This window comes from Pseudophryne corroboree, chromosome 5, assembly GCF_028390025.1.
Source record: "Pseudophryne corroboree isolate aPseCor3 chromosome 5, aPseCor3.hap2, whole genome shotgun sequence".
NCBI lineage: Eukaryota > Metazoa > Chordata > Amphibia > Anura > Myobatrachidae > Pseudophryne > Pseudophryne corroboree.
Genome location: NC_086448.1, coordinates 504,242,458 through 504,250,416, shown reverse-complemented (window position 1 = coordinate 504,250,416; position 7,959 = coordinate 504,242,458). Strand labels below are relative to the sequence as shown.

Genomic DNA, 7,959 nt, shown 5'->3' with positions numbered 1-7,959 from the left:
TAAAAAATATTTTAGATCATCTTGCTGCAAGATCATTCAATTATCACTCTGCTGGTCATTAGCAGCACCCCTGACCCTTCAACGGGTCTAATAACTTTGGATTTTGTTTCTCAATTATAATTTCCCAGGACCAATCCAAGGAAATTTGGTTAATTACCGTTTACACATACTCTCAAACCTGACATTTGTTTACTTATCTCTTGAAATAAACGGCCCACGGCCATACTATCCTGAATACGCCCGATCACGTCCGATCTTGGAAGCTAAGCAGGTATGGCCTGGTTAGTACATGGATGGGAGACCGCCAGGGAATACTAGGTGCTGTGGGCCTTTTTTTCAGGAGACCTTCATATCATATCTAAGAACATTTCCCCCACAATTTCACAGTCTTTTAGCTGAATACTTAGGCCATTTTTCTAATCAGCAACAAAAAATCACCAGTGATTCCTGATACAATCGGCCCACGGCCATACTATCCTGAATGCGCCCGAACACGTCCGATCTTGGAAGCTAAGCAGGTATGGCCTGGTCAGTACGTGGATGGGAGACCTCCAGGGAATACTAGGTGCTGTGGGCCGTTTTTCCTTCAGGCAATCCAATATCACTTTTTTCTAAGCTTATCTTACAATCCGATCCTTTCTGTGACCTGTATATATTGTTTATTTTCAACAATTATACAACAACCACAAAAATATTTTCACCTGCCATATCTAGAACCATATTTGGTACAATGGCAATCTAGATTTTATTATTATTCTTTTTTGTTCACCTCCAGTGAATTTTCTATAGACTATCATTAAAAGTTAAGTTTTATCCAACACTGTAGTGGAAGGACAACGAAAGGGTCCTCTCCTCTACCATACACAATTTTTCATATTCAACCAAAGAGTGCTTCCACACAAGGGTATTTTGTCTTTCTCTTGTTTTCTCATGTAGGCTAACTACAAAATCTGTGGGAGCACCGCCAAAACTTAGTACTATTTATGATTTACAATAATAGTCAGTATTTTGGTACCTTATAGATATCATTTTCTTCTTTTTATCTACAACCTTTATTTTCTAAGCTGGTGCAGATCCACAACCTTGTCTTCAAAATTTACCTTGGTACTGAGGTTTTCCTCAGCTCTTGGATCTTGCACAGCGGTCAGGCTTTAAACAGCCACCATCATTACATAGTACATACAATTAATCTTTTTCCCTGTGCTTCTCTCTCCTTGGCTCTCATTTTATGACATATTACTATAGCTCAGTACTCTCATTATTATTGGTTATCTCCAATTACGTTGTATCAACATTGCAATGAGTAATTTCAGTTTGAAAACTGAACTATCAAGCAAAAGACCGACAGAAGACTTGGACACGATTTTTCCTATCCAACTAACAGAGTCGGCTCCAGATAAAAATTGGGAAGATGATTTGTTTAATTTAAAGAGAGTTCTCCAACGTCGAATTAGAGTTGATTGGGATGTAACAAGTTTAGAACACTATCTCAAACAAAAGATTACCCCAAGAGGTCTACGACCCAAGCTTTTTCCTTCTTTTGAACTTTCCACAGACAATTTGAAAAGAGAGTGGGAGACATGCCTCCTGAAATGTTCTCAGGAATTAATGAGTGTGCTGATTAAACACAATCACTTAGTCCTAGAAGAGTGCACTAAAGAAGTGGACAGATTAGGACTCAAATTGGAACAGTGGGAGAAAAACTCCACCTTCCAGACTTGCTTTGGAAAAATCAAGAAAGATTTGGAATCCTATGAAGATGGTATTATAGATCGAAAGAAAAACAAATTTTCAAGAGACAAACGGGATTTCACCTCAGGACACATCTTCAAATGGACTAATCCAACACGAAGACGAGAACAGACAAGACAAGAATACACTCCATCTTCCTCTGAAATTGAACCATCTGACACAGAAGATAACAGTTCCTCAAACGTTGATCTGAGAGAACCTTACCATCATAGTAGAGATTTTAGTCTCCATTCATCCTCCTCTACCACCTCTTCTTTTTTAGAGGAAAACAGGGGCAAATCCCGAGGTCGCCCCGCAAAACAAAAACAAGGCGGGGCAGGAGGAAGAAACACAAGAGAAAGATGGGGATCTCCCCAATCTCGTCGATATCCGTCCAGAAGGAGGAAATAAAAGAATCCACCATTTCAAGCTTGAAAATAATCAATCTATCTACTCATAACTTAACACAAGATCAAACCGAGGTTTTGGAGAAGGGTCTCTCTTTTTCACCCACCACCAATTTCAATCGTTTCAAATGGGAAACTCACCTCAGACTCTTTGGTCGCAAACTCCTTTTAAAAAAACACTTCAGCAAGAGCGACACGGGACAACCTTTTACTAGTGAATTATCAGATCTATCTCTTCAAGAACAGGAAGCGCTGTTTAATCTGGAAGAATTATCTGAAGAGCTAATTCCTTCAACTACAAGGCCAATATGCAAAAAACGGTCTACCTTTTATCCCCAGGATAATACATGCCCTGAGGTAAACGTTTTTCTTAATCTAGTTTCTCGTGACTTTGACACACTGTATCGACAACAGCGAACACAGAGAATTGCTGGTAATCTAACGCAAAACCAAAAGGATGCTCTCAAGGAGATTCAAAAATGGGATGATGTCCAAATCAAAATGTCAGACAAAGGGGGTAATATAGTTATATGGCCAACAACATTATATCTCAAAGAGGCGAACAGACAATTAAAAGATGCCACCTGCTATAAGACCACATTATTCAATCCAACATCCAACTTTCAAACTCTATACAACAAAATTATCAATAAACATCTACAACTTGGAACAATCACTAAAGTTGAATGGGATTACCTCAACACACCACACCCTAGGACCCCAACTCTATATTTACTGCCAAAGATACACAAAAATCTGGAAAACCCACCTGGCCGACCCATAATTTCAGGCAATGGGGGACTACTGGAAAAAGCTAGCTGCTTCCTAAATGTCCACCTGAGACAACATGTTTTGAGTCTTCCCTCCTACATCAAAGACACGACCGATGCCCTTAAAAAAATCCAGGGCATACACCTGGAGGAATCTTACCTATTGGTAGGACTTGACGTCGAATCTTTATATACCTCCATTAAACATGATCTGGGCATAAATGCCGTTAAATATTTTCTATCTATGGAAGGGCCATGTGATTTCCATGAATTTTTATTGGAACTACTTCACTTTGTACTGAATCATAACTATTTCCTATTTAACAATCAATTCCACATTCAAATCAGGGGGACCGCTATGGGGGCAGCATGTGCCCCCACCTACGCAAATCTTTTTTTGGGATGGTGGGAACGCGAAATAGTCTTCCACGACAATCAAGAAGAATACACCAACCACATCGTCATCTGGATACGCTTCATTGACGACATCTTCTTGATCTGGGATGGCACACAACACAAATTGGAACAATATATTTCATTCTTGAATAATAACAACATAAATCTCAAATTTACTCATGTCAGCAGCAAAGTCAGTATTCCCTTCTTAGATCTCAGGATATATCGGGATTCAGAGAATAACATAGCAACTGAGATCTTTAGAAAGGAAACCTCTACCAACAGCCTCCTACATTCATCCAGTGGTCATTTTTCTCCTACCATTAGGAACATCCCCAAAGGAGAATTTCTCAGACTGAAACGTAATTGCTCGGATGAATCTACTTTCAAGTCTAAGAGCCTTGAATTAACTGAGAGACTAAAAGAAAGGGGTTACAGCAATCGCTTAATCAAGAAAGCTAGATCAGAAGTCGAGAGAGTGCCACGTGACTCTCTGGTATTCCAAGAAAGAAAGTCCAAGGATGATAAATCTACACTGAGATTTATAGGTGATTTTTGCAGCAACTGGAAAGAAGCCAGAAGGATACTACAATCCCATTGGCATATCTTGAAAATGGATGGAGATCTGGCAAAACATATTGGAGATAATGTAAGCATGAGCTGGCGCAGAGCACCCAATCTAAAAGACAAACTGGTTAGGAGTCATTTCTCACATCCATCAAAGCCTAAAACGACTCTAAAGGGTAGCTACCCATGTGGTGATTGTCGTGCGTGTCCACATGTCAAGAATCACACAAATATAACAGACAAATTCAACCAATTGATCAAGATTGATGATTACTTTAACTGTAAAACAGTGAATGTAATCTACTGCATCACATGCCCATGCAAACTCAAATATGTTGGCATGACATCACGCATGCTCAAAGTGAGAACTCTAGAGCATATAGGGAATGTACGCAATGCAAAGTCGGACACAGCCAGATTTAAGAAACTCACCACTGTTGCTAGACATTTCCTTCATCATCACAACAGCAGAACTGATGACCTCAGCGTTTTTTGTCTTGAACATGTCAAACTGGGACTAAGAGGAGGGGACATCAATGAAGCTCTACAAAAGAAAGAATCAGAATGGATCTTCCGATTGGACACCCTCATGCCAAAGGGTCTCAACGAATACATTAATTACAGTGTCTTTCTCTAATTTTAGGTAGCCAGGGTATCATCTACCCAAGAACCCACCTATAATCAGTTTTTCCCAGTTTTCTATATTTACGTCCTTTTTCTTCTCCGTCCAATTCATTCACTATCACTTCTTTACATATCTCACTTTCCCAGTTTCCCTCCTTCTCCCTCAATTTTTCCCCCCCTCCCCTTCTTTTCCTTTTATCTTTTCCTTTTCTATCTTCCCCTTAAACCCCCCCCCCCATTCTTTTCTTTTCTTCCCCCCCCTGCCTCCCTTCCAGTCTCCCCTTCCAGCATTTATTCCTCTACTCACTCCAATCACTCACAACCAGCCCTTCACTCACTCAACATCCTCCAAGGTCACCTATCCTTCAAATCAGATTTCAATTCTCATCACTTTCACACATTTACTCACTGATCCAGTCATATAAAACAGCAGAGTCCTCACCTATCACTCACCAATTAAACTCAACATACTTTCACTTCTATCATCCACTTTCCTCTCTTCTTTCTCCACCCTCAATTCTCCCTTTTCTCCCCCCTCCATTGTCCTACCTCATTTCCCTCATCCACCATTAACCCCTATCCCCCCTTTTCTATTTTCTTTTTCCCTCACTTCCCATTATAGATTGGCCCACCATCATACTTTCACACAACACCACACAACTTCTAAACCTCACATAGGCACCCTAGTCACCCCACACATTCACTTTTCTCTTCTCTCAAAGAAAAAAACTTTTTCCAACACCCCCCTCCCCCCCCAACCCCCCCCCCATTCCAAACCCCAACCCCCAAACCCCCCCCACCCCCCCTCCCCCCCTCCCGTCACCTCTTCATCACACTTTTCGCACCCCAAATCTTTGCCACACATCACCCAACCCCACCAGTCATTCTCATTATCACCAGTACACCGTTCCAATTATGCAATCAATTTTTAATTTCATTTTTATTTTTATTTTATTTTTATTTATATTTATTTTTTATTATACATTATTATATATATATATATATATATATATATAGGTAGCATGCCTTTCCCACCTGTGGCTCAGGTATATCAGGAAGGGACAAAGGCGGCACTCCAAGGACTTAAAAATATTTTATGTGCAAAACATGGCAAATACAGAAAAAAAACTGTGCAAGCAATCAAACCATGGAAACCTTACGACGTTTCAAGGCAGAGCCTTTTCATCAGGTAAGTTGACCCATGTAGAAGCGTGTAGTGGGGAACAGTAAGAACCAAAACGTACCAAGAAAAAGACTCACCTTTTAAACCGTGCGAGGACAGGTGTTCCCGGCGTCCGTGTTCATTACTTCCGGGTGCGGCGCCCGAGTGGCGCATGGATGACGTCATCGTTGCTGGGCAACGTGTATGCGTCCAGCCGCCGGAGAGACCCGTCATCGTTACTAGGTAACGTGAATGCGCACAGCCGCCGGGTAGACCCGTCAGATCAAGAAAATATGTGAATGAAAGTGATGTTGAGAAAAAATGTACGACACCCAGACTGGGTGAATGATGCTAGTGAACGTAGACAAGTGGTTAAAACCTATTGAGAAGTTAAAAAACAGAAGCTCCGCTGTAGATTCGAAACATGTAGCATGCAAGGGGATTTAAGAAGACACCATATGATTAACCAATATAAGGACATGCAGAATAATGGAGCATTGGGCCACAAAGGGCTAGCAAGCTGCGGAGTAATCAAATTGAGTCCCTATAGGGCTATGACACCCAACATAAGGGGGGGGGGGGGAGGGGGGAGGGGAACCGGGGAGGGGGGGGGGGGGGGGAGGGGGGGGGGGGGAAAGGGGAGGAAAGGGAAAAGAGGGGGGGGGGGAGGACAGAAAAAAGGGGGGGGGGGGGGGAAAGGGGGGGGGGGGGTGAGGGTTGGAGAAGGGGGATAGATAGAGTGTGAAAGAGGGAAAGAAAAGAAAAAGGGGTGGGGGGGGGGGGAAGAAGGTGAGAAAAGAGAAAAGGTGAGGAATAGAAGGAAAGAAAAAAAGGGGGGGGGGGGGAGGGGAAGGGGGGGGGAAAGAAAAAGTGGGGAAGGGGGGGGGAAAGGGAAAGAAGGAAAAAAGAGGTGGTAGAGAAGACGGATCAAGATAAGTGAATGTGATGTTATAAAAACAACATTGTTTACAAAAACACGTTCCAAGTGAATTTTTCATTAAGTCCTTTTGGTGACAAAGTGTCCAACAGGAAGATCCACTTCGATTCGCATCTGGATAGTGCTGTATGGCGGTCTCCCCCTCTCGCAGGGTTAGGGATGTGATCTATGATCTTGTATCGTAAGTTGGCAAGTGTATGACCTTGGGACTTGAAGTGGCGTGCGACCGGTTGATCCACAGATTTGCCCATAAGAGACGCCTTGATGGCCGATCTATGCAGTGCCATCCTATCCCTGAGATTCCGGATTGTCTGTCCAACGTATAGTAAACCACAGGGACAGATGATAATGTATACGATAAATGATGTCGTGCAAGTGACCACATGTCTGATTTTGAATTGTTTGCCTGTATGTGGATTATTGAAGGTGTGACCTGTTTCCAGATATTTGCAGGTAGTGCAAGATGCACACTGGTAGCATCCTGGTTTCTTAACTTGCATTGAAGCCTTAGGGGTTGGAGTGATGTTGGTTTTTACTAGTAGATCCCTGAGGTTGGGGCCTCTCTTGTAACTAGGCATCAGAGAGGTGTTTCTGAAACAGGGTAGGTCTTTGTCTCCCGACACAATGGGCCATAGGCCTTTGGTGGCACGTGGAAGTACTATGCTTACTGTGGAAAATTTGGTGACAAACGGAATCCGGGATTGTACTGGCTTGTGAGGAACTTTGTATAGCAATTGTTCTCTGGGGATTTGAAGCACCTCATTCTTGGCCTGTTGGAGCTCCCTTAGTTTATATCCTCTATGAGCGAAATTTAGGATCATCTGGTCCAAGGTAGTAGCTAGAGTAGTGCGGTCACTAGAAATTCTGGCTGCGCATAGCATTTGAGATCTTGGTAATCCTCGTTTGAGTGCTGGGGGATGACAACTGCTGTGATGTAAAAGCGTGTTGCGATCCGTTGGTTTGGAGAATAAGACATTTAATCGCCTGCTAGATACTGCAGTTACTAAATTCCACGGAGCCCAACCACGTGTACATACTAATTTGTCTCGAGCTGAGCAGAAAGCACTTCAGGACCTGTCGAAGTACCACGATGTCATCTTCCGCCCCGCCGATAAGGGGGGAGGCATCGTTATACAGGACTCTGAAAAATACATCTCCAACATTGATCTTCTATTACAAGATTCCTCCACGTACCATCGGCTCCCCCAGAATCCCACACAAGGGTTCAAACGAGACCTGGACATTGTCTTGTTGGAAGCTCACCAAGCTGGACATCTTGATAAGAAAACATATAATGCACTACTCACCACGTTTCCTATCACTCCGGTGTTATACACCATCCCTAAACTTCACAAAAATCCCATG

At 42.6% G+C, this 7,959-nt stretch overlaps 2 pseudogenes; both read left to right on the top strand.

The window, feature by feature from the left end:
- The first annotated feature begins 212 nt into the window (after positions 1–212).
- On the top strand, positions 213–330 carry LOC134930693 (5S ribosomal RNA; annotated as a pseudogene).
- Positions 331–459: 129 nt separating this feature from the next.
- LOC134931158 (5S ribosomal RNA) lies at positions 460–577 on the top strand (annotated as a pseudogene).
- The last annotated feature ends 7,382 nt before the right edge of the window (positions 578–7,959 follow it).